Genomic DNA, 26,423 nt, shown 5'->3' with positions numbered 1-26,423 from the left:
AGCAGTTAGGCATTTAGAATATGGGTATGTCTACACTACAAAATTAAGTTGAATTTATAGAAGTCGATTTTTTAGAAAGCGATTTTATACAGTCGAGTGTGTGTCCCCCCACTTAAGACCATTAAGTCGGTGGAGTGCGTCCACAGTACTGAGGCTAGCGTCAACTTCTGGAGCGTTGCACTGTGAGTAGCTATCCCACAGTTCCTGCAGTCTCTGCCGCCCATTGGAATTCTGGGTTGAGATCCCATTGCCTGATGGGGCAAAAAACATTGTCGTGGGTGGTTCTGGGTACATGTTGTCAGGCCCCCATCCCTCCCTCCGTGAAAGCAACGGCAGACAATCGTTTGGTGCCTGTTTTCATGGGTTACTCGTGCAGACACCATACCATGGCAAGCATGGAGCCAGCTCAGCTCACCATCACTGTATGTCTCCTGGATGCTGGCAGACGTGGGACTGCATTGCTGCACAGCGGCAGCTCATTGCCTTGTGGCAGCAGATGATGCAGTATGACTGGTATCTGTCCTCATCGTCTCCTGGGCGCTCTTGGCTGGCCTCAGTGAGGTCGGTCGGGGTGCCTGGGCAGACATGGATGCTCCTGGCAGACCTCGGTAAGGTCCGTCAGGGACGCCTGGACATAAATGGGAGTGACTCAGGTCATTCTCTTCTTTAAGTTTTGTCTAATGGAGATTCAGTGCTGTGTTAGGATTTAGATATTCAGGCCTGTCTGTAAAGGCCTATACTCTAAGAATTTAGGTGTATTCTTATCACTTGGCTAGTTATAGAGGTATAAAAAAAAGAAGCAAAATCACTGTCTGCCAGTGTAAGGTCCTTCTCTTACTGTGACAGTCTGAGGCCCTGTGATTAGGCTAAGGCCTTTGGCTAAGCAACAGAGGCAGCCATAAGCTGGGAAGCGACCGGTCACCTTCTCACATTCCAAACTGGTCACATTGAAATAAGGTGCTATGGGGCTGTTAGGATACAATCCTGTCCTGATAATGCCTATCGCCTCCAGAGAAAGGGAAGTGCCGAGAAGATGTAAAAGGAAACTTAGTTTGACAGCATCCTGTCTGGCAAGAACTCACTTATCAATAGCTGGGATGTGAAATCCTCATTTCTGTGTTTGTTCTATCACTGTAGTCCCCATTTCCCTATTGTTTGTTTGTATAATCTCTGTCTGGTTCTGTGATTGTTTCTGTCTGCTGTATAATTAATTTTGCTGGGTGTAAACTAATTAAGGTGGTAGGATCTAATTGGTTAAATAATCATGTTGCAATATGTTAGGATTGGTTAGTTAAATTTCAGTAAAATGATTGGTTAAGGTATAGCTAAGCAGAACTCAAGTTTTACTATATAGTCTGCAGTCAATCAAGAAGTGAGTGGGTGTGGAAGGGGGGAAATGGGAACAGGGAATCGGGGTTGGAAAATTGGAATCATGTTTTGCTAAAGGGGGAAATGGGAACAGGGAATGGGGGTGGGGAAATTGGAATCATGTTTAGCTAAATGGGGACAGGGACACAGGTACGCCTCTGTGGTGTCAGAGCTAGGAAGGGGGACACTAAGGAAGGAAACTGGAATCATGCTTTCTGGAAGTTCACCTCAATAAACATTGAATTGTTTGCATCTTTGGACTTCGGGTATTGTTGCTCTCTGTTCATGCAAGAAGTACCAGGGAAGTAAGTGGGTGAAGGAATAAGCCCCCTAACATGCTGCCTGGAATATTGGCAGAGGGATAGCTCAGTGGTTTGAGCATTGGCCTGCTAAATCCAGGGCTGTGAGCTCAATCCTTGAGGGGGCCAGGCTGCTCTCCCAGCCAGCAGCACCGCGAGCACCCAGGAGACAATGACAGCTAGCAGTTGTACTGCACCGTCTGCTGCCAGCCTACTCCTTGCTTCCCCCCTCAGTGAAAGCAACAGCCGACAATTGTTTCGCACCTTTTTCCGTGCAGGTGCCATATTGCTGTCAGCATCGTAATCCAGCCACCGCTTCCACTGCCACTCTGCTCTCCTGCTCACTCCATACCATGGCAAGCATGGAGCCCGCTCAGATCACCGTGGTAGTTGTGACTGCTCTAAACACCACGCACGTTATCCAACAGTATATGCAGAACCAGAACCTGAAAGAGGAGGCGACAGCACAGTGGTGACGAGAGTGATGAGGACATGGACACAGACTTCTCTCAAAGTACGGGCCCCAGCAATTTGGCCATCCTGGTGGCAATGGGGCAGGCTCATGCCGTGGAACGCCGATTCTGGGCCCGTGAAACAAGCACAAACTAGTGGGACCGCATAGTGTTACAGATCTGGGACAATTCCCAATGGTTGTAAACTTTCACATGCATAAAGGCACTTTCATGGAACTTTGTGACTTGCTTTCCCTGCCCTGAAGCGCCAGAATATCACGATGAGAGCAGCCCTCACAGTTCACAAGTGAGTGGTGATAGCCCTCTTGAAGCTTGCAACGCCAGACAGCTATCGGTCAGTCGGGAATCAATTTGGAGTCGGCAAATCTACTGTGGGGGCTGCTGTGATCCAAGTAGCCAACATGATCACTGACCTGCTGCTATCAAGGGTAGTTACTCTGGGAAATGTGCAGGTCATAGTGGATGGCTTTGCTGCAATGGGATTCCTGAACTGTGGTGGGGTGATAGATGGAAGGCATATCCCTATCTTGGGACTGGACCACCAGGGCAGCCAGTACATAAATCGCCAGGGGTACTTTTCAATGGTGCTGCAAGCACTGGTGGATCACAAGGGACGTTTCACCAACATCAACGTGGGATGGCTGGGAAAGGTTCATGACGCTCGCATCTTCAGGAACTCTGGTCCATGGGAATGGCAGCAGCAAGGGACTTACTTTCCAGACCAGAAAATAACCGTTGGGGATGTTGAAATGCCTATAGTTATCCTTGAGGACCCAGCCTACCTCTTAATGCCATGGCTCATGAAGCCAGACACAGGCACCCTGGACAGTACCAAGGAGCAGTTCAACTATAGGCTGAGCAAGTGCAGAATGGTGGTAGAAGGTGCATTTGGACATTTAAAAGCACGCTGGCGCAGTTTACTGACTCGGTTAGACCTCAGCGAAACCAATATTCCCATTGTTATTGCTGCTTGCTGTGTGCTCCACAATATCTGTGAGAGCAAGGGGGAGACATTTATGGTGGGGTGGGAGGTTGAGGCAAATCATCTGGCTGCTGATTATGCGCAGCCAGACACCAGGGCAGTTAGAAGAGCACAGCAGGGCATGCTGCGCATCAGAGAAGCTTTGAAAAATAGTTTTATGACTGGCCAGGCTATGGTGTGAAAGTTCTGTTTGTTTCTCCTTGATGAAAACGCACCCCCTTGGTTCACTCTATTATCCTGCAAGCCAACCACCCTCCCCTCCCCTCTTTGATCACCGCTTGCAGAGGCAATAAAGTCATTGTTGTTTCAAATTCATGCATTCTTTATTAATTCGTCACACAAATGGGAGGATAACTGCCAAGGTAGCCCGGGAGGGGTGGGGGAGGAGGGAAGCACCAGGTGGGGTAGTGGAGGAGGGGAGGTTGGAAGGACAAGGGCACACTGCACTTCAAAACTTGTTGAATGCCAGCTTTCTGTTGCTTGGACAGTCCTCTGGGGTGGAGTGGTTGGGTGCCTGGAGGCTTCCCCACCACGTTCTTGGGCATCTGGGTGAGGAGGCTATGGAACTTGGGGAGGAGGGCGGTTGGTTACACCGAGGCTGCAGCAGCGGTCTGTGCTCCTGCTGCATTTCCTGCAGCTCCACCAGACACAGGAGCATATCAGTTTGATCCTCCAGTAGCCTCAGCATTGCATCCTGCCTCCTCTCATCACGCTGACGCCACCTCTCCTCTCACTCGTCCTTCCTCTCCTCTCACTCATCCCTCCTGTCCTCACATTCATTTTGTGCTTTCCTGGACTCTAACATTGTCTCCCTCCATGCACTGTGCTGGGATCTTTCAGCGTGGGAGGACTGCATGAGTTCAGAGAACATTTCATCGCTAGTGCATTTTTTCAGCTTCTAATCTTTGATAGCCTCTGGGATGGAGATGATACGTGGAACGATGAAACATTTGCAGCTGCAGGAGGGAAAAAAGGGAGATTAGTCTTTAAAAAGAGACATTTTAGAGAACAATGGGTCTTTCATGGTGAACCAAGCTGTTAACATTACATAGCACGTGTGCTTTCTTGACAAGGTTGCATTTTGCCTCTTATATAGAGGGCCTGCCAGTATGGTGTGAGAGATCACACACACAGGGCCGGCGGGCAACAGAATTCGGCTTGCAGGCAGCCATGGTAAGCCACAGTCTTTAACCTTCATAACATGTGGAAATGGTTTCAAACCCTCATTTCAAGCACCCGTTGGGTTGGTCCTTTAAAAGGAGGGGCTGCTGTTTTCGGGTTAATGTGCAGCACAAACCCAACTAATCACCTCCCCCCCACACACACCCAATTCTCTGGGATGATTGCTTCACCCCTCCCCCCACCGTCGTGGCTAACAGCGGGGATGATTTCTGTTCAGCCACAGGCAAACAGCCCAGCAGGAACAGCCACCTCTGAATGTCCCCTTAATAAAATTCCCCTATTTCAACCAGGTGACCATGAATGATATCACTCTCCTGAGGATAACACAGAGAGATAAAGAACAGATGTTGCTTGAATACCAGCAAACACCAGGACCATACGCTGCCATGCTTTCTTATGCAATGATTCCAGACTACGTGCTACTGGCCTGGCATGGTAAAGTGTCCTACTATGGAGGATGGAATAAGGCTGCCCTCCCCAGAAACCTTTTGCAAAGGCTTTGGGAGTACATCCAGGAGAGCTTCATTGAGATGTCCCTGTAGGATTTCTGCTCCATCCCCAGACACGTTAACAGACTTTTCCAGTAGCTGTACTGGCCATGAATGCATCCCAAGTCTTCAGGGCACATTAATCATTAAATATGCTTGCTTTTAAACCGTGTATTATATTTACAAAGGTACACTCACCTGAGGTCGCTTCTCCGCCTTCTAGGTCCGGGAGCCCGCCTTCGGTGGGTTGGGAGGGTACTAGATCCAGGGTGAAAAACAGTTCCTGTCAGTACCTGTCCCGCTTGTTGCTGGGCTTCAATCTCCTCCTCGTCCCCAAAATCTGCATCCCTGTTGAGTGAGACTCCCTTGCAGGAGTCCACGAACAGGGCTGGGGTAGTTGTAGGGGCACCCCCTAGAATGGCATGCAGCTTATCATAGAAGCGGCATGTCTGGGGCTCTGACCTGGAGCGGCTGTTTGCCTCTCTGGTTCTTTGGTAGGCTTGCCTGAGCTCCTTAAGTTTCACGTGGCACTGCTGCAGGTCCCTGTTATAGCCTCTGTCCTTCATGTCCTTGGAGATTTTTTCAAATATTTTGGCATTTTGTCTTTTGGAACGGAGTTCTGATACCACAGATTCGTCTCCCCATACAGCAATCAGATCCAGTACCTCCCATTCGGTCCATGCTGGAGCTCTTTTGCGATTCTGGGACTGCATGGTCACCTGTGCTGATCAGCTTGCCACGCTGGCCAAACAGGAAATGAAATTCAAAAGTTTGCGGGGCTTTTTCTGTCTACCTGGCCAGTGCATCTGAGTTGAGAGTGCTGTCCAGAGCAGTCACACTGGAGCACTCTAGGATAGCTCCCGGAGGCCAATACCGCCAAATTGCGTCCACACTATCCCAAATTGGACTCAGCAAGGTCGATTTCAGCACTAATCCACTCGTCGGGGAGGAGTACAGAAACTGGTTTTAAGAGCCCTTAAAGTTGGAAAAAATGGCTTCTTAGTGTGGACCGGGTGCAGGGCTAAACCGATCTAAGGCTGCTAAATCTGACCTAAACTCGTAGTGTAGACTAGAGCTATGGGCAAGAAAATGAGGTGGAGCAAGTGCTTGATCCAGCTGCCTCTTTACTGCCTGCAATTTGACTTTGTTGGTGGGTCTTTCTTTCTTCAACTTCTCTTGAAGCACCTTCCAAATTTCAAGGGCATAAGCCATGCAGCAGCGATCTGTCTGCAGTTTGTCCGAGGCTATGGAACTAGGGCTCAGGATATTTAGCATGTCGTCTACATTTCTCTTTAGTCCAATGTTGTCTATTTTGGCTGGTTTCAGAGTAGTCTGTTTTGTCACAATTTTCTTCACAAATTGTCATCAGCATAGGCCAATTCATAATAAACAGTTCAGAATAGACAACCGCTGGATTCCATTGTTCATCTTGGGGGAGAATTGGTTTGGATCATAGAATCATAGAATCATAGAATATCAGGGTTGGAAGGGACCCCAGAAGGTCATCTAGTCCAACCCCCTGCTCAAAGCAGGACCAAGTCCCAGTTAAATCATCCCAGCCAGGGCTTTGTCAAGCCTGACCTTAAAAACCTCTAAGGAAGGAGATTCTACCACCTCCCTAGGTAACGCATTCCAGTGTTTCACCACCCTCTTAGTGAAAAAGTTTTTCCTAATATCCAATCTAAACCTCCCCCATTGCAACTTGAGACCATTACTCCTCGTTCTGTCATCTGCTACCATTGAGAACAGTCTAGAGCCATCCTCCTTGAAACCCCCTTTCAGGTAGTTGAAAGCAGCTATCAAATCCCCCCTCATTCTTCTCTTCTGCAGACTAAACAATCCCAGTTCCCTCAGCCTCTCCTCATAAGTCATGTGCTCTAGACCCCTAATCATTTTTGTTGCCCTTCGCTGTACTCTTTCCAATTTATCCACATCCTTCCTGTAGTGTGGGGCCCAAAACTGGACACAGTACTCCAGATGAGGCCTCACCAGTGTCGAATAGAGGGGAACGATCACGTCCCTCGATCTGCTCGCTATGCCCCTACTTATACAACCCAAAATGCCATTGGCCTTCTTGGCAACAAGGGCACACTGCTGACTCATATCCAGCTTCTCGTCCACTGTCACCCCTAGGTCCTTTTCCGCAGAACTGCTGCCGAGCCATTCGGTCCCTAGTCTGTAGCGGTGCATTGGATTCTTCCATCCTAAGTGCAGGACCCTGCATTTATCCTTATTGAACCTCATTAGATTTCTTTTGGCCCAATCCTCCAATTTGTCTAGGTCCTTCTGTATCCTATCCCTCCCCTCCAGCGTATCTACCACTCCTCCCAGTTTAGTATCATCCGCAAATTTGCTGAGAGTGCAATCCACACCATCCTCCAGATCATTTATGAAGATATTGAACAAAACGGGCCCCAGGACCGACCCCTGGGGCACTCCACTTGACACCGGCTGCCAACTAGACATGGAGCCATTGATCACTACCCGTTGAGCCCGACAATCTAGCCAGCTTTCTACCCACCTTATAGTGCATTCATCCAGCCCATACTTCCTTAACTTGCTGACAAGAATGCTGTGGGAGACCGTGTCAAAAGCTTTGCTAAAGTCAAGAAACAATACATCCACTGCTTTCCCTTCATCCACAGAACCAGTAATCTCATCATAAAAGGCGATTAGATTAGTCAGGCATGACCTTCCCTTGGTGAATCCATGCTGACTGTTCCTGATCACTTTCCTCTCCTCTAAGTGCTTCAGGATTGATTCTTTGAGGACCTGCTCCATGATTTTTCCAGGGACTGAGGTGAGGCTGACCGGCCTGTAGTTCCCAGGATCCTCCTTCTTCCCTTTTTTAAAGATGGGCACTACATTAGCCTTTTTCCAGTCATCCGGGACTTCCCCCGTTCGCCACGAGTTTTCAAAGATAATGGCCAAGGGCTCTGCAATCACAGCCGCCAATTCCTTCAGCACTCTCGGATGCAATTCGTCCGGCCCCATGGACTTGTGCACGTCCAGCTTTTCTAAATAGTCCCTAACCACCTCTATCTCTACAGAGGGCTGGCCATCTCTTCCCCGTTTTGTGTTGCCCAGCACAGCAGTCTGGGAGCTGACCTTGTTAGTGAAAACAGAGGCAAAAAAAGCATTGAGTACATTAGCTTTTTCCACATCCTCTGTCACTAGCTTGCCTCCCTCATTCAGTAAGGGGCCCACACTTTCCTTGGCTTTCTTCTTGTTGCCAACATACCTGAAGAAACCCTTCTTGTTACTCTTGACATCTCTTGCTAGCTGCAGCTCCAGGTGCGATTTGGCCCTCCTGATATCTTTCCTACATGCCCGAGCAATATTTTTATACTCTTCCCTGGTCATATGTCCAACCTTCCACTTCTTGTAAGCTTCTTTTTTATGTTTAAGATCCGCTAGGATTTCACCATTAAGCCAAGCTGGTCGCCTGCCATATTTACTATTCTTTCGACTCATCGGGATGGTTTGTCCCTGTAACCTCAACAGGGATTCCTTGAAATACAGCCAGCTCTCCTGGACTCCCTTCCCTTTCATGTTAGTCCCCCAGGGGATCCTGGCCATCTGTTCCCTGAGGGAGTCAAAGTCTGCTTTCCTGAAGTCCAGGGTCCGTATCCTGCTGCTTACCTTTCTTCCCTGCGTCAGGATCCTGAACTCAACCAACTCATGGTCACTGCCTCCCAGATTCCCATCCACTTTTGCTTCCCCCACTAATTCTACCCGGTTTGTGAGCAGCAGGTCAAGAAAAGCGCTCCCCCTAGTTGGCTCCCCTAGCACTTGCACCAGGAAATTGTCCCCTACGCTTTCCAAAAACTTCCTGGATTGTCTATGCACCGCTGTATTGCTCTCCCAGCAGATATCAGGAAAATTAAAGTCACCCATGAGAATCAGGGCATGCGATCTAGTAGCTTCCGTGAGTTGCCGGAAGAAAGCCTCATCCACCTCATCCCCCTGGTCCGGTGGTCTATAGCAGACTCCCACCATGACATCACTCTTGTTGCACACACTTCTAAACTTAATCCAGAGACACTCAGGTTTTTCCACAGTTTCGTACCGGAGCTCTGAGCAGTCATACTGCTCCCTTACATACAGTGCTACTCCCCCACCTTTTCTGCCCTGCCTGTCCTTCCTGAACAGTTTATAACCATCCATGACTGTACTCCAGTCATGTGAGTTATCCCACCAAGTCTCTGTTATTCCAATCACGTCATAATTCCTTGACATCACCAGGACCTCCAGTTCTCCCTGCTTGTTTCCAAGGCTTTGTGCATTTGTATATAAGCACTTGAGATAACCTGTTGATCGCCCCTCATTCCCAGTATGAGGCAGGAGCCCTCCCCTCACAGACCTTCCTGCCTGTGCTTCCTCCCGGTATCCCGCTTTCCCACTTACCTCAGGGCTTTGGTCTCCTTCCCCCGGTGAACCTAGTTTAAAGCCCTCCTCACTAGGTTAGCCAGCCTGCTGGCAAAGATGTTCTTCCCTCTCTTCGTAAGATGGAGCCCGTCTCTGCCCAGCACTCCTCCTTCATGGAACACCATCCCATGGTCAAAGAATCCAAAGCCTTCTCTCCGACACCACCTGCGTAGCCATTCGTTGACCTCCACGATTCGACGGTCCCTACCCAGGCCTTTTCCTTCCACGGGGAGGATGGACGAGAACACCACTTGCGCCTCCAACTCCTTTATCCTTCTTCCCAGAGCCACATAGTCCGCAGTGATCCGCTCAAGGTCATTCTTGGCAGTATCATTGGTGCCCACGTGGAGAAGCAGGAAGGGGTAGCGATCCGAGGGCTTGATGAGTCTCGGCAGTCTCTCCGTCACATCACGAATCTTAGCCCCTGGCAAGCAGCAGACTTCTCGGTTTTCCCGGTCAGGGCGGCAGATAGATGACTCAGTCCCCCGGAGGAGAGAGTCCCCGACCACCACCACCCGCCTTCTCCTCTTGGGAGTGGTGGTCGTGGAACCCCCAACCTCAGGACATCGCATCTCATGCCTCCCAACCAGCGGAGTCTCCTTCCGCTTTCTCCCCCCAGACATATCATCTGGTCCACTCTCCGCATTGGTACCTGTGGAGAGAACATGAAAGCGGTTAGTTACCTGTGTCTGTGTTACTGGAACCCGGACATTCCGCTTACCTCTTCTGGAGGTCACATGTTGCCAAGCTTCTTCACTGGCCTCTTGGCTCCTCTGTGCAACCTGCTCTATATCTTTAGAGCTTTGTGCCCCTAGAAGGCTATCCTGAGTTTGGTCCAGAAAATCCTCCAGCTGGATCCTCCAGCTCTCTTCAGGGAAGCTGAAGCAAAGTGTTGTTAGATGGATTTTGCAATTTCAACAATATTTTCCTTTATTCTTGCAATTGTACTTAAGTCTTGGACTAAAACATATGTCAAATGAACCCAGCACCCATATGTTATACATTTCAGATGCCCTTCATTATCTTCTTCTAGATTTCTTCTCATCTTTGTTTCTTTTGCAGCACTGTGACAAAGTTACACACCTGACACTTGATTTTTTGTTCACACCCTATTATAGTTTTTACTGTTACTTCTTTTAAGTATTCTGCTATCTGGGCATTTCCTGATGTATCAATTGTTTTTGTCAGATACAACCCCATCTTCTGTTGTCACACCAGCACATATTACTGGATCACTGTGTACATTGCTCCACCCATCAAAACTCAAATTAATGAATTTCCTGGCAATATTTTTTGCACATAGTTTAATTTCCTTCTCATACATTGTACCAGCAACCTCCCAGAAATGTCTGCTTTGCTGAGTGGAATGTAGTCTGGTTATAATAAGAACCATGTCCATGAAATGTTTGCTCTGAACAAGATGAAAGGGAGAATTAGTTGTTTAAATGAACCAAGCAAACTTTTCGTCTGAGAGTCTAGCTGAAATTGGCTGGTCCATATTATGAACTCATCCCTGGTTTTACTGGATGATGAAGAAAGTCTTTTTATTATCCAGGTAATTTACTGTCTGACGTATGTTTAGTTGCAGCACTGCTGGTGGGACAAGCCGATCACTCTGAAGTTGTAGGAATTGCAGATGATGGATGTTCATGGATGCTTATGTCTAAGCTGAACCCTGAAACAAATAAGTAAAAAACGTCACTCTCTCACTGAGTATTACTCAGTGCGCTGCTTGAAAATAATGAGATTATAAGACTGATGAAAGATTCCTTCTATTGTGCCATTGTTTAAATTATATAATTTATTCTAAACCCCGTTTTAGAGGAAAATAATTAATACATCATAAGGGTTATCCACAACTATTTAAAACCTTGTTGCTAGCATATACTAAACAGCTTGACATTTTTTTAAATATTCAAATTCATAAATACCTAACAAAACTTTACTTTTAAACTGGAAATCTACACGTAGGAGATTTGATTATATTGAGCAATAAAAATTCATGTCAGAAGTCCAGCAAGAAGAGTAAAAATATAATGGATAAATACTCCCACAGCAAACTAGCCTGTCAATTATATTTTGAACATAAACAGTTCAAAATTCATGAGCAACCCTCCCAAACCACAAACTGATGCCAATCAGCAAAGTGATCATTTACTTGCATGGAAAGCCATGGTGGGCCTTCCGTAAGAATAGTGCCAAAATAAGATTACTAACCAGATGAGCCAGATTATTCAGACATGCCCACACCACCATCTGCAAAGTCATTGCTTTCAGAGGAGCATTGTTCAGAATGTTGTTTCGTTCTGGCCACCAGGCTTTGGAGCTCTTGGATGCCCTGTTTGCATTGGCCACGTGTTCCTTTTTGACTTAGACTAACTGGGATTTCTTGAAAATATTCCTAACAAGGGTCTTTTTTACAACCTGCAGCCACAGCAGGGTTTTTCCGCCTAGTCCCAGGTGCTGAAATCAACACTTGAGGCTGTGCTCTGAAGAATGTTGCTACTTCTTCCCAGTCTCCTGCTTTGACTCATGTTGTGCCTTTCTCCCTACACAAGATGCTTCTTCTCCCTCGTTATGTAACTCCCCCCCACAAAAAACCAAAAGAACAAAACTTTTACCCCTCCTCCGATGCAGGGCATCGCAAAGGCTGTGGGTTGCACTACAGAGCCATGCGCAGCAAACCTGACCAGGGGGTGGAGAGTGAATGGTAGCCCCAGGTACCAACGGCAAGGCCAGCCATCCCAAGCAGGAGACCCCTGGGAACAATTCACTTGGGGCTGGTAATGGTCCAGGATGCAGGCATTGGGCTGCTTGGTGTTAGTGCTTTTCATTCAACTTTCTTAAGCCTGAACCAATGTTCCAGCAGCCAGAAGGGGCTGTTCATACAGCTCCTCGCCTGGCAAGCCATGCCCCGGCCAATCGGCCTAGGTGTAACCCAAGGTACGAATGCTGGCCTGTATCCCACCTGGCGCTCCCACTGGCCATCTCCTGCCACTAGCTCAGCTCCACCTGCACTGGCGCAAGCTTGGCCTCCGAAGGAGCATTCACTGTGGCCCACGACCCCCCTTGCAAACTGGGGAGTCTGGCTGCTGCAATGGGCGATTTCCCAAACAGTGGCATGTTCCCTCCCCCCTGTGCCTTGCACCACAGGATGGCAAACCACAGCCCAGACACCCATGAGCTAAATCAACCTCCCACCGCTAGCATCATCCCCACTTCACAGCTGGGAGAACCAAAGCTCAGAGCAGGGACATACCCTGAGGTCCCCAGAGGGAAATACAACCCCAGGAGCCTGATCCCAGTGTTCAGGGGATCCTCCACAGAGCGCTGGGGGGATGGAGCTGGGAGTGTCTTGGCCTGGCCACGCTACACCATGGCACAGTGCTGCTGCTTGCCCAGTGACCACAGGTGGAATAGCTGGCAGCAGGCTGGCATGGACCCAGGTAGCATAGCTGGAAGCAGGCTGGCATGGACCCAGGTAGCATACCCATTAGGAGCCTGGCGGTGATCCCAGCTCTTTCCTTCTCTTGTCTGCAGTATGTCTCCTGTTCTGGGAACAAGCAAGCAGTGCAGCTGCTGGGAAGGAACAACTACTTCTCCCTCTTTGCCAACCCCCCGTGTTTAATCAGCCAGCGCCAGCGGCTGGCGTGCCCGGCCCCGGAGATGACCCTGCGCCAGATCAGCCAGCTTATCCGGGTCTTGAGGCAGCTGAGACTACGGGACACTAATGAGGCCCAGCTCCCCCACACTCCAAGGTGAGCAGGAAGGGTGGTTGTGGGACGCTGTGGGTCCTGGCAGCAGCAAGTTCCCCACCCCTGCATGGCAGGCGAAGGGACCAATTAACAGGCCCCGCTCTGCACCAGCCCAGCCAGAACAGCAGGGAGTGATGTGGTGCAAAGACCTCTGGGGCACAGCGTGGGGTGCCATCGACTGTGCAGTCGGGCTGGATTCTGCTCTGACCCACGGACTCTGGAGGGTTGACACTGGGACAGCTGTGAGCAGGCTTTCCCTGACTGGAGCCAAACCCCACCCAGGCAGGGGCCTGCAGCAGAACAGATGGGTGCTCACAAGAGCGGGGCTCTCCCAGCTGCACCAGACACTGACTTTGCCCTGGAGCCAGCCCCGCCTGGCAGGATCCTGAGGGCGTTGTGTGCCCTCCCCACCCTGCCTGTGCGTTTTTGGGCACCTCTTCTAGCCCAGCAGGTGGGAAAAGGGGATTGTGAGAGTGCAGGAGAGAGACCACGGGGGGCAAGCATGGAGGGGCTGGGTGACTGCAGGCAAACCTCGGGCTCCTCACATTATCGGGGCCAGGAGCTAGGGGACAGGCCCAGTAGCAGCAGGCTGGCAGCACAGAGGTCTGCCTCAGAGAGCATGGTGCATGTCTGACCCTGCTGTCTTCTCTCCCTCCCAGCAGAAGCCGCTCTGCCAGTGTCTCCATGGGGTCCCAGCAGTCCCAGGGCTGGGCTAATCCTTGCCTGCACTGCTTCCAGAGATGGCACAGCTGCAGCCCACCCTGCGTTAGCTGAGGGGAAGGAGCCAGTTGACCGGACAGCCGGAGCATCTCTGCACTGGCCTGGAGGCGAGGAACCCCTGCCCCACAGAACTCCTGGCACCCCCATAGCCCCATTTCTGGGGCTGCAGCCTTGCAGTGTTGCCAATCCAGATCAGGGACTGGGGGGAGATCCGTCCTGTAGCTGGCTGCAATGACCCTCCCCAGGGGCTGGGTCAGTTCCAGATGGAGATGACCCAGCCCCCCAGACACAGGGGTTGGCGTAGCTGTGTCCCTCTCGGGAGCCTGGCAGCAGCAGAGTTGTACATGCCCAGCAAGGGCCCCACTTAGCTATGCACATGGGGCTCTCCAGCTGGCCCAGCCAAAGGGTGTGTCCTTCCTTGGGCCAGTCACCTTGCTCCCTGGCCGCTCTCCAGCAGAATGGGATCCCCACAGGCATCCCCCGCCCCCTCTGCTGTGTTGGCTATGGGGGCGGGACCAAGGCACAGGGACATCCCTCTGAAAATGGAATTTCCCCATGATCCCCAAACTGGGATCATCCCCCAGCCCGGGGAATGTCCTTGATTTGGCATCACTGCCTGGTGCTGAGCAGACATTGCTGGGTCACTCCCATCACCTGGAGCCTGGGAGCCCCATGCCAGTAGCTTTGTCACCAGAGCATGATTCCCCCAGCGTGGCTGGACTCTAGCCCTGGGTCAGCAGGAGTCCTCCCCCCGGGAGCCATCTCAGCCTCCCTGTGCTGACCCACCTCCCTGCCCTGCCTGTGGTTGCTCCACTCAAGGGCTGGGCTCATTAGTGATTTATAAAACGAGGCCTCGAATTCCTGCCATGAGGCAGGGTCCCTTCTCCGAGAGTCCAAGGGTGGCCAGTGCAGAAGGAATGCAGGGCTCCGGACCTGGGGCTCAAAGGACAAACTGATGCTACTGCTCCCTCCCACCGATTATCCCTGGCAAATAAATGGAACACTGCTATGCTGTGGGCCTGGCCTGTGCTTAGCGCGGAGCGGACATTTGCCTGGTGGAGGGCAGGGGCAGCAGCTAAATTGCATGGATGGGACAGGCAGGAGGCGGAGGAGCGCTGAACGTTGGTTAGCTGGTGACCCTGCCTAACCAGTGGCCTAATTACACTGACCTAGTGCAGGGAGAGGGGCTAGTTTCTGCCTCTCCCACAGCTCTGCCAGTGCTCCCCATATGCTGTCCTGCAATCTTGGGCAAGCCACCCAGGCAAAGATTTTCAAAAAAAGCCTAAGGGAATTAGGTGCCCTACTCGCTTGGGCTCCTTTGAAAAATCTCAGCCTTACTCATACCATGCCTCAGTTTCCCCACATGTAAATATGGAACAAAATTGAAAGACTTGTGAGTGGGGTGCAAAGGCAAATTCATGAAGGTCATAGAGAGCTTTGCGATCATTAGCCCGATGGGGCAGAGCCGGGCCACAGGCGGAGTGACGTAGGAACAGCTGGCAGTTATATGTGAACAAGCGACTGAGGAGGCTGGGTGGGGAATTCCCTGGTACCCAGCCAACACGGGGGGGCAGGAGTGGGAAGGCCAACAGGCTGCAAGAAGAGTCTTGTAAATAACACGGTCACAGTGAGAGCGCGGTGGTACCAACCCAGTGTCCCTCTCCCCCACCAGCTGTCCGCCTCTGGCATTGGGGCCCTGACCTCACAGAGAAGAGCTGCTATCTAAGCCAAGCTCTGGCAGAGCACAGGACACTGCAGCTATTTGAACAGGTGCCAGGGTGCTTGCCACAGCTGTTAATCAAACACTGACCTCCCACATGTGGCACAGCTCCCGCTGCCCCCCACAGGCAGAAGGAGGTGCCAGCACAAGCCACGCTATGAGATGGCAGGAGAAAAGGACAAGGCACAAAGGATCAGGGGCCAAAGGGAAGTGGACACAGCACCCTGGAGATTCATGTGCTTGGGGCTGAGATGACTGCCAGATGTAGGGTCAGGAAGGGAATTCCTACACCCCCCAACTCCCTGCCACCTTCCTTTGTGGGTTTCTGGGACCACTCCCCAGGATAAGGCAGGTCTGGGATCCACCCAGACAAGTATAGCTATCCTGGGCTGCTGGCGGGTCCCTAGAATGGTGCTATATAGGAGATCACAGTGCTGGATGTCCCCTGAAGCTCCAAAGGACTCCAACCCAAGCGGGGGAAGACTGGCTCTGGCCAGGGCTCCAGCTGGATGCTGGCCATGCTGTTCCTTGGCCAGGTAGAAGGGTCACTGCCACATCGCTCTTTGGGGGTGGGGGCGCTCGGTACATTGAAAGCTGCTGCAGACCCAGCTGCACAGAACAGGAGCCCAATCAAAGAGCACAGCAGGATTCAAAGGGGCTGAGCAGTGATGGGGAGCTGCCCTGGATCCCCTCAATCACTGCTATCCCCCAGGGTCCCCTGCAGTGTGCCACACCACACAGGAGCCCCTCTTCCTCTGCCTCCTAGCCTGAGCCTCTGGGCTCCAGCCCTCCTGCTTCACACCCCGAACTCTGCCCTGCGAGTCAGGCCCTGGACAGAGATGCATTTGCTCTTCAGCCCGGAAAGTGTTTGCAATGACCCCAAATAGCCTGTTCCACACACAGCAGGGTTTATTAGTCAGCTGGGACACAGCCCAGGAAGGCCTTTGGCTAGCACAGAGAAGTGAGGATTAAAGCACAGTCCACTGGGGCCAAGCCAGCACAACACACCAGCCAAGCTGCAGTGGGATTGCAACTTCAGTTCTGTCTCTCTGACCTGGAGGGAGTCCCAGGACAGAGAGCCAGCTTCCTTCAGCATCCGATGAAGTGAGCTGTAGCTCACGAAAGCTTATGCTCAAATAAATTTGTTAGTCTCCAATGTGCCACAAGTCCTCCTTTTTTTTTTTTTTTGCAAATACAGACTAACACGGCTGCTACTCTGAAAGCTTCCTCCAGAAGTCCTTCATTCTTGAACTGGTCTCTACTCAACCTCCCTGCTGAGGGGGGAAGAAGAGGGGGGGAGAAGGGAGAAGAACCTCCTTCCCCTCAGTCCTTGTTTCCAAGGTGTCAATGGTTGGGCTTTGGGGCTTTCTATTGTCTCTTCAGGAATCTGCATCAATACAGCAGGTTTCTGACAGTTCCTTACTGGTCTTATTGGCTGCATCCCAGACAGCAAGGGGACACCCACCCCTCATATCCTGCGCTGCCCCAAGAGCAGACTCAATACCTTTCCCTCCACTAGGCAACCATGGGAAACTGAAGCACACACCGGCATCATAAAAATATTACAGCGGATTCCCACTTGATTCCGGGACATATCCAGGTCCAGGGAGAAGGACTGAAAAAACCCAAAGGATTACACAAGGGCTCTAAAGCGCCATGCTACAGGGCACGAGTCACACTTTGGCCATTGGGGGGCGGGTCATCCTGGAATTGCTTCTGTGGGGTTCTTGCACCTCCCTCTGAAGCAGCTGGTATTGGCCACTGGGCTACCTGGGCCTTGGGTCGGACTCTGGCTAGTATGTACTCTGTACCTGACACAGCCGGAAAGCTTTCATTCTGGGCAGAGGCAAGGCTGAACTCTAGGCTCCCCTCCCAGGAGAGGCTAGTTTCTAAGGTGGTAACTTGACCCTGGCCTCATGAGGCTTATGCTGGTACCCAGTCTGCACAGAAGAGCTCAGGGTATTGACATGTACCACAAATGCATTAACACTGTCTGGAAACTCCCTGTCCTTGTGCCCCTCAGCAAAGCACCCAGAAGGACACATCCCACTCCTGCCCCCCCCCCCACACAGGGAATGCCCTGCACTGGCTAGAATCTGCTGCTGTAAAGCCAAGGGGCCAAGGAGGCAAGGTGGTTTGGAGAGATGGATGAGTGTCTGCTAGGGACTGGACTGGGCCCAAATCTCACCTGCACTCGTGGTCCAAGACACACTGGGATCAGAGTGCGCGGCTCACGTATTAACCCCCTTGGCCACTCTATGCCCTTCAGAGGGAATGCAACAGTCATCACCTCCAACAGAAACTAACAAGGTTTATTAGCATTACTGGATGCTGCTGGCCACAGTCCCAGATGCCTTTTAACGGAACAGTAATTCCCATGAGTCAGCTTCCCTTCAGCACAGACCCCGCATAGCATGGGCTAGCTTACCTGGAAAGAGTCTCCATTTGTCAACCCCACTTCTGCACCAAGCCCCCGTGAGCAACAGTTACTTGGTGCCTCGCGCCCAGGCCAGGGGAAACTGTCCTCTCAAGCCAACACTGCAGCTAACGCTGCAGGAGGATCTTGTATTTTGGAGGCTCGCAGCCTGCTCTCCTGAGAGGGTGTGCGCTGGGCTCTGTTCCCGAGTCTCCCTGCTGTGTGCGCCTGCAGACAGAGACAGCCCAAATGAGAAACAGCCTGTCTGCACAGCACCCTGCAGGAATCTCAGAGCACGGGCAACTGGCAAGTGTGCCTAGGAAGCATGGGATATTAACTAGCCAAAGTGAGGAGGGCATTACAAAGTGAAGGGGCAAGTGACAAAACCCCACAGGTAGGTATAAAAAAAGTGACCTTAACAGAGGACTAGTTGTTGGGGAGGAAGGAGAATGGAAAATTGCAATGGGTCTCAGGCAATTTCACCAGCATTTGTTTAATCCTGGGCACTGTCTAGGCTGCAGCTTCCATTGTTGCCCAGCAATTCCCCTGGTGGAGCTGTACCAGTACAGAAAAGGGTCCACAAACTGCCCTAATGTAGACAAAACTGAAGTAAGCCTGTACGTTTGAGCTCCACAATCCAGAAAGCTCTATTCCAATCACCTAATCTAGGGGCGCCCATGCTAGGTCCCTTGTACCCAGTTTCTTCTCTGTGCTACTGCAAATAGTCTCGCTTCCCCATAGACCCCAACAGAAAAAACTCTGAGCAGCTGGGACCAGCCTCTCAAGAACATAGGAACCCCAAAGACCCATAGGAACCAGTCTCCTGGTGCCCGCAGGATGTTACTGCCTTCACCATCAGCCTCCTAGCCCCCTCGCATCATCACCACTTGCTGCTCCTGTCCTATCTCAGACAGCTCTGCGGGTCAAGGATCTGTTCCAGGCAGAGCCATTTATGGCATGAGATTAGGAACAAGCAGTGCAGTCATCCCCGGCAGCTCCCTCGAACACCTGGAGTGCTGAACATGCTGTACAACACTGAGCTCCTCCAGCTCCCACTGGGGGAGAAAGTTCCTCAGAGCCAACTCCCCAAGCCAAAGCAAGAGCATCCAACTGAAGGCCAGCAGGGCGGCCAGCATCCCACGCACGGCCCGCTAGGAACAGTCCTTTGGCACAACAAGCCAGGTGGATATAGACTGATGATTTTCTGATTTATGAGGGATTTTTGTATGTTATTTAAATAAGATTTTTTCTTTTTAAAAATAAACCTGTTTCAAATGAAACCTGAATTTAAGACAAAACATGTTAAAGCCTAAACTTATTACAACCCCGGAAAACATTTACATAAAAAATAAATATGCTGAATCCACGAGCCTCTCTCAAAAATGTGGAAGTTAAAGGCTGCTTTTCTGAATAAAGAACAAACTAGGGGTGGAGGGAGGAGAGAGATAGAACAGAACTATTGAGGCCCAGTTTTATAAATATGGCACAACAGTCAGAAAGTCACAAGACCGTCTCCTTTTCAAGAGAGTTGAGGAGACTAGGAATTTAAGCTCCAGTCACACTTAAGCATATTTGAAAATTATCTCAGGCTGACCTGAAATAATCCAAGAGCCAAGGTAGGTGAGGGATCATCTTTTATTGGACTACCCTGAGCTCTGTGTAGCTCGAAAGCATGCACCTTCCACCAACACAAATTGGACCAATAAAAGATACTGTCTCACTTAACTTCTCTCTCTCATATCCTGTGACCAACATGGCTACAACACTGCAAACAACTGAAAAGAGTTTAGTTCACTGACTTCAGTTAATCCCTTAGTTTCAATCAATCATTTAGAAGTAAACGTGAACCAAGTTTTAATAAGAGAGCTTTATGTACCCAACACATTTAAGGTTGTTTTGATTAATAAATGCTGGTTTGTGGGTTTCATTAAATTCCAGTTGCCATCCTAATTCACCTTGGCACAAACTATGACCAAACAGCTGATTATCTAGTAAATAAACAATATCTCATTCACCATTTTCTAATGTGCTAAAGATGTGTAAGGATCAGGCCTTTGTCTGCAGCCATATTGTAAGGCCTAAAGCCTTCGTCTGCAGCCAGATTAAAAGAGCCGCTGAGAAGCAGCCATTAGCTGAGAAGCAGGAAGTCACATCCTCACATTCCATCTAAATTACATTAAAGCAATGTTAGATCAGGCTGTTAAGAAGGAGACGCTATCCTAACGGCCCCCACTATCACCAGATAAAGAAACAGATCTTAAGAGGGTTAAAGAAAACTTAGTTTGACAGCATCCTGTCTGTCAGGAAATCACTTATCAATAGTTGTAGTTGTGAAATCCTCATTTCTTTATTAGTTTGTCATTATGGTCCCCACTTCCCTATTGTTTATCTGTATGGTCTCTGTCTGGTTAGTTAATTGTTTCTGTCTGTTACATAATTAATTTTGCTACATGTAAATTAATCAAGGTGGTGGGACAGAATTGGTTAGAGAATTGTGTTACACTATGTTAGGATTGGTTAGTAAAATTTTAGCATAATGATTGGTTAAGGTACAACTAAAAAGGACTCAAATGTCACTATATAAACTGGAGTCCAAAAGGAAGTTCTTTGGGAACCAACTCTAGGACACAACCCCAAAGATCAGAGCTGCCAGACATCAACACTGCTCCAATGACACCATGCAGAAACTAGAGTCCCCCAGAAGAACCTGATCCTGACTAGCCATCAAGAAAAGTTCATCTGTCTTATTGGGAGTGCTGAGCACTGTATGTTTAGAGTATGCAGTCTATTTTTGGTGATTGTTAATAAATAGAGGTTATGTAGTATATTACTGTATAAGGCTCTTTCACTGGTAAAAGACCCCATAAACCCACAAAAGATTAAGTCCTGAATCCACAGGGAAAGGGTGTTTGCTCTGAGTCCACAGAGGAGTAGAGCCTGAAGCCCACAGAGGGGTAAAGTTAGGTACCTAAATTAAGAGGTTTATGTCTTGAGCCCTAGGAACTGGGTAAAGGTGAGTGCCCTTGAGTGTGTGAGTAACAGAGAATTTTGTGTGGGTAACAGATGTACAATAAGAATGTGAAAATATTAATCTAGATCATTGCTTAAATAAACGTGAACAGTTATACTGAGCCTTTCAAGGTAGCAAAAATATATCAAAGCCGCTGCAAAGCTCTATTTAATTGTAAAATCCAGACTTAATGATTATGTCAACCAATGAGAAACACCACTCTTTAGAAAATAACTGAAGTACAAATGGAAAAGCTGATTAACATCAGTGATTTAAATGGCCTTGATTTCAAATCAATCCACCAGGCAACACGAGCTCTAGGCCCAGATCCAATTTAGTTGCTCTTCTCCAGAGTACAAGGGGCTCCATGGCACAGGCGAGGCTCAGGCTCCAGTCACTAGAGTTCATGAAAGATGCAGGAGGTGGGTATGTAGCTGCATGCTCCTGTGAGATAGTTATAGGGCAGGCCAGTAACCGGAGAATGCCAGAGTGGCTCCGGTTACAGATCTTTGCAAAGACACTACAGAACAGCCTGAACGACGGCCGTGCGGCTCAGCCCTGCTCCTCCACCTGAGCTGGGGCTTAATTTTGGTCACATCTATTGTGGGGGTGAAACTTCATCAAGTGCCCCAATCACTGAGGTGCTGACAGCTGCCGGAATTGACGACACAGGCCTGTTGTTTGGGCGAGTGCGATCTAGTGGGCACAGATTTCTGCCCATTTGCCCCAAACTTGACCCCTTCTGTCCCATCCCCTCCAACCCATCCATGTCCTCGTCCTGTATTCTGCTGGAGGCAGACACCCAGCATGGAAAATTCCAGCCCAAATTATAGTTTGGCAAAGTTATAAGCACCTGGGATGGGTCGTCTCCTGGGAAGTGTCACACCACCGTAACAGATAAGGCTACCGGTTTTGCTGGTAACAAACAGTCTGGAGAAGGTAGTTCAGGAACATCTGTTCTCCCTGTCTCATAAGACATGGCCCAGGGGACAGTGGATGAAATTAAAATGCGGCAAAATTCAGAATGAAGAAAAGGAAATATTTCACATAAGCACATGTAGTTGGATGATGAAACCGAATTGTGAGCATGAAATTAGCAAGATTCCAAAAGGGAGTGGCTATGTATAAGGATAACAAGACAAGTCAGAGTGATCATACTTAATGCTAACAAACGTGGGAAGGGATGTTAAAGCTTCATGCTTCAGGGCTTAATCCAACCTCCCTAGAGAGAGCAGGATGAGACCTAATGCAGGGGCAGATTATCCCACATCTGCTACTGCCGGGTTCTTACACCTTCCTCTGAAGCACCAGCCTCTCTTGGAGACAGGACTTTGCACTAGATGTCTGGCCCTTAGGAACTGCCAGACTGGATCAGAGCCATGTTCCTCCTACAGCTGCACTGGCTCCGCAGCGCTAAAACAGATGGGGCTAGTGAAGTGATGAGACCTCACACCAGGACATGCCCCATGGGGCCAGGTGTGTGGACCCTCTGTATTGGGAATGCGCAAGGAGGAATAGAATACCTCTCCCCCCACAGGCTCAATGGGGCTAGCCGGAGTCAGCACTGCCAACCTGGGTGAAGACACTGGCAGGGCAGGAGAAGTGGGGCAATACCAGAATTACTTTTCGGCACACAGCCCGGAGACAGACACACACACTGCGGGCTGAGCCTGCCTTTGCCTGAGTGGAAGGGCTCCGTCAGCGCCCCTTCCCTCTCCATAGACATGGCAGGGATATCTTTTGGTCCCCAAGCTCCTCTAGGATTTCACCGCAGCCTCCAAAACAATTGGAAGGGCACAGCCAGTGACCTCTCTCTGAGCTGTGGCTATCTGAGCCGCCATCCTCAGTTACAGCAGCATGTTGGTGACGACAACACAGACAGATGACAGCAGCGTTTGATGGCTGGGAGATGAACTGGGCTGGCTCTCCTTTCTAGCTGGGCATACAGCCCCAGTGCTCTCAGCCTAGCTAGGCAGCAGTGGCCCCAAAGAACCAGCACTGTCATTTCTGGAACATTTCCCTAGAGATCCCAAGCATGCCCAAAAAGAGGCCGTTAGAAGCACCTCACTGATCCCGTCACACCAAGACTGGGTGGCTCAGCACGAGGCCAGGGGATCGCCTGAATACAGACATCAGTGAATCATAGAATAGCAGAGTTAGAAGGGACTTCAGGAGGTCATCTAGTCCAACCCCCTGCTCAAAGCAGGACCAATCCCCAACTAAATCATCCCAGCCAGGGCTTTGTCAAGCCTGACCTTAAAAGCTTCTAAGGAAGGAGATTCCACCACCTCCCTAGGTAACCCGTTCCAGTGCTTCACCACCCTCCTAGTGAAAAATATTTTCCTAATATCCAACCTAAATCTCCCCCACTGCAACTTGAGACCATTACTCCTCGTTCTGTCATCTGCTACTACTGAGAACAGTCTAGATCCATCCTCTTTGGAACCCCCTCTCAGGTAGTTAAAGGCTGCTATCAAATCCCCCCTCATTCTTCTCTTCCACAGACTAAACAATCCCAGTTCCCTCAGCCTCTCCTCATAAGTCACGTGTTCCAGTCCCCTCATCATTTTTGTTGCCCTCCGCTGGACGTTTTCCAATTTTTCCACCTCTTTCTTGTAGTGTGGGGCCCAAAACTGGACACAGTACTCCAGATGAGGCCTCACCAATGTCGAATAGAGGGGAACGATCACGTCCCTCGATCTGCTGGCAATGCCCCTACTTATACAGCCCAAAATGCCATTGGCCTTCTTGGCAACAATGACACACTGTTGACTCATATCCAGCTTCTCGTCCACTGTAACCCCTAGGTCATTTTCTGCAGAACTGCTGCTTAGCCATTCGGTCCCTAGTCTGTAGCGGTGCATGGGATTCTTCCGTCTTAAGTGCAGGACTCCGCACTTGTCCTTGTTGAACCTCATCAGGTTTCTTTTGGCCCAATCCTCTAATTTGTCTAGGGCCCTCTGTATCCTATCCCTACCCTCCAGCGTATCTACCTCTCCTCCCACTTTAGTGTCATCTGCAAACTTGCTGAGGGTGCAATCCACATCATCCTCCAGATCATTAATGAAGATACTGAACAAAACCGTCCTGAGGACCAACCCTTGGGGCACTCCACTTGATACTGGCTGCCAACTAGACATGGAGCCATTGATCACTACCCGTTGAGCCCAACAATCTAGCCAGCTAGACAGTGGCCCGGCCAGGGAGCCAGTGGAACAGATCTGCAGGCGCTGAGACAGCCAGTTCTCTTCTGGGAGCCTTAATGCCATAATCTGAGTGCCCTGGTGATGCCACGAGGCAGAAGTGGTAAACCCCACTAAGGGCACAATCCTGCCCTGGGCTCCCTGGGTGCAAAGTGCTGCCTTCTCAGACTGTTGTTCCCACCAGCTACCACACAGCTGCTGTTAGCAAGCTTTCTGCATTTCCTTAGCAGGCCTCTGGTCTCTCGCCCTGCCTTGATACATACCCAAGTGAGAGTTAAGCAGGAAATTATCTCCTGCCTCCAGGACTCCCTGACAAGCTGGTCCGCCACAGGGATGGACGTGCTCCAGCTGAGCACAAGGAAAGCCTAGCCAGCAAGTCACTGACCCATACTGGGACTGGCATAAAAGAACTTGCCGCATGGCCACCAGCTGGTGGGTCCTGTGCTCAGCATAGACAAAACTACGTTTGAAAACACAGACAAACTTGACCAGACCAGCCTTGACCCCTTGTAGACAAGCCTGAACTGGGTGGTCAATGTATGGTGACATGTTTGAAGCAAACTTTACTAGAGGGCAAGGAGAGCCTGGCCTTAGGCATGGCGCCAGACCCCCGAGCCTGCCAACCGGGGTCACAGTCTAGTAGGGAGCCATTTGGAAGCAGGGAGTGTCTCAAACACAGCTCCATCTACAGCATCTTAACGTAGCTGGGCCTGCTCAAAGGACACCTCTAAGTGAAGCAGAGGGGCTGAGTGCTCACCAATAGCCACCAGCCAGATGAGCCCAAGTGGATGGTCTTCATAAGGAAGCCCTGCTGAGGAGCAGTTTGCCCTCTGAATAGCAGCAGGAGGCTTCTAAACCATCATCCACCAGACTGCAAGATGTTCCAGGGCCCCACAAGCGGGAGTTCTTCCCCCTTTTCCACACACACTTAACCCTGAAGGAGTCACGAGCCCTGGTATTACAAGATCAATGGAATGCAAAGGGTTTGCTTCCGACACCAGCAGTAGCTTCAACAGTCCTTTAGATGTGACCGAGCCCTGGTGGGCACCAGGTGTCTCACTGCAGATAGAATCTCGCTGTGGCAGCAGGCGGAATTCCAGCTGCTGCTGCGATGCTGTTTATTGAGGGGCTAATGCCAAGGCAGATGCCTGGAGCAGGCAGCCCAGAGAATGGCTGGGAAGTAGCATAGAGGACAAAGCAGCATGCACAGAGCACTGAACCCAAGTGGGGAAGGCTCTGGGTCTGAGCTGCAGCCTTTGTTCTGGATGAAGATGGGAGGGGAGTGCTGCGATGTCCCATGCCCTGGGATCAAAGCTATTGCCTGTTCACTATCTGTGCAATGCGGTTAGCTCCACATTACTGCGTGAGCAAGGATGGCATAGCCTTCCCTGGGAAGGGAGAAGGAGCATGCTTAGCTTTCTAGGGAAGCTGCTTCTGTAGCATGAAAATTACTCTGATGGGCCATCAGACCCAAGGCTCAGTCCTTTCAAGACAAACAGTATCTCACCTGAGCTGTTCCACTGCGGGGCTGTCTGGTTTCTTCATGCTGCTGGAGAGAACACCATGCATTCTGGCTTGGTGGCGCTGCAAGTGATGCTTGTGGCGGAAGGCATAGCCACAGGAATGGCATTCAAACTGCCCTGGAATGACATGGGCTTGAAGATGCGCTCTCAGCAGCACCTCGCTCTGCAGGCAAAAGGCAGATGTGATGCACTAAGACAAAAGCAGCTGCAGCAACCATCGCTTCTCAGCTCCCGCATAAAGAGGAGCCATATCCTCACTCCGAATGGCAGGGGCAGGGTGCCAGCACCTGGGCTGATCAATAGGGGATGGACACTGCCTTCAAACTGAAGAGACTCAGGGGTCTCCTTGTGCAGGAAAAGGTGATGGATTTGGAGCCTTTCACCTCTAGGTGGCTAGTGTGACTCCAGCCTAGATAAGCCACCATGGTCCTCTGTTAGCAGCTGGTGGCTCATGGGAATTGAGTGCTGCACCCACACCACCCAAACCAGCACCCAACAGGCCACTTTGTGGGCAGCCCAGATAGAGAGGCCTAGGACCAAAGGAGCTGAACTTCCATCTGTCCACTAAAGGCAGTAACTCTACATCAGAACTGGAGCATGGTGGCAGGGGGCAAAGCAATCCTGGGGAGGCTGGCACTGCTATGGGCCATGCCATCCCGACTCTGTAGGCAGAGGGCTTCAGTCTCCAGAGATACTAGGAGGTGAGACCCCAAATATCCCAGGGTAATTCCCTATTGCCGTGAGAAAGGGGCTCTTTCCTTGCCAGTAGCTGGACTGAGGGCTGCTGGCCGCGTCAGGCTGCATTTGTCTGGTTACTAGCCTGCACCCCCAAAGACCCGGAGTTTGGCTTGCACTT

The 26,423-nt window shown here is 50.4% G+C and overlaps 1 long non-coding RNA gene across 2 annotated transcripts; it reads right to left on the bottom strand.

Annotated features, from left to right (window-relative positions):
* Window positions 1-3,806: 3,806 nt before the first annotated feature.
* Window positions 3,807-26,282, bottom strand: LOC119841296. Of its 2 annotated transcripts, none has more exons than XR_006275265.1 (3): window positions 25,552-26,281; window positions 17,844-18,059; window positions 3,807-4,078 (listed from the first exon to the last, which is right to left on the bottom strand). It is a non-coding gene; the product is annotated as an uncharacterized LOC119841296 (long non-coding RNA). The 2 variants fall into 2 exon arrangements; XR_005288490.2 differs by lacking the exon at window positions 3,807-4,078 and adding an exon at window positions 10,725-10,895 and having other exon boundaries at window positions 25,552-26,282.
* Window positions 26,283-26,423: the final 141 nt, after the last annotated feature.

This window comes from Dermochelys coriacea, chromosome 12, assembly GCF_009764565.3.
Source record: "Dermochelys coriacea isolate rDerCor1 chromosome 12, rDerCor1.pri.v4, whole genome shotgun sequence".
Taxonomy (NCBI): Eukaryota; Metazoa; Chordata; order Testudines; family Dermochelyidae; genus Dermochelys; species Dermochelys coriacea.
This window is presented reverse-complemented; position numbering and strand designations above follow the sequence as displayed.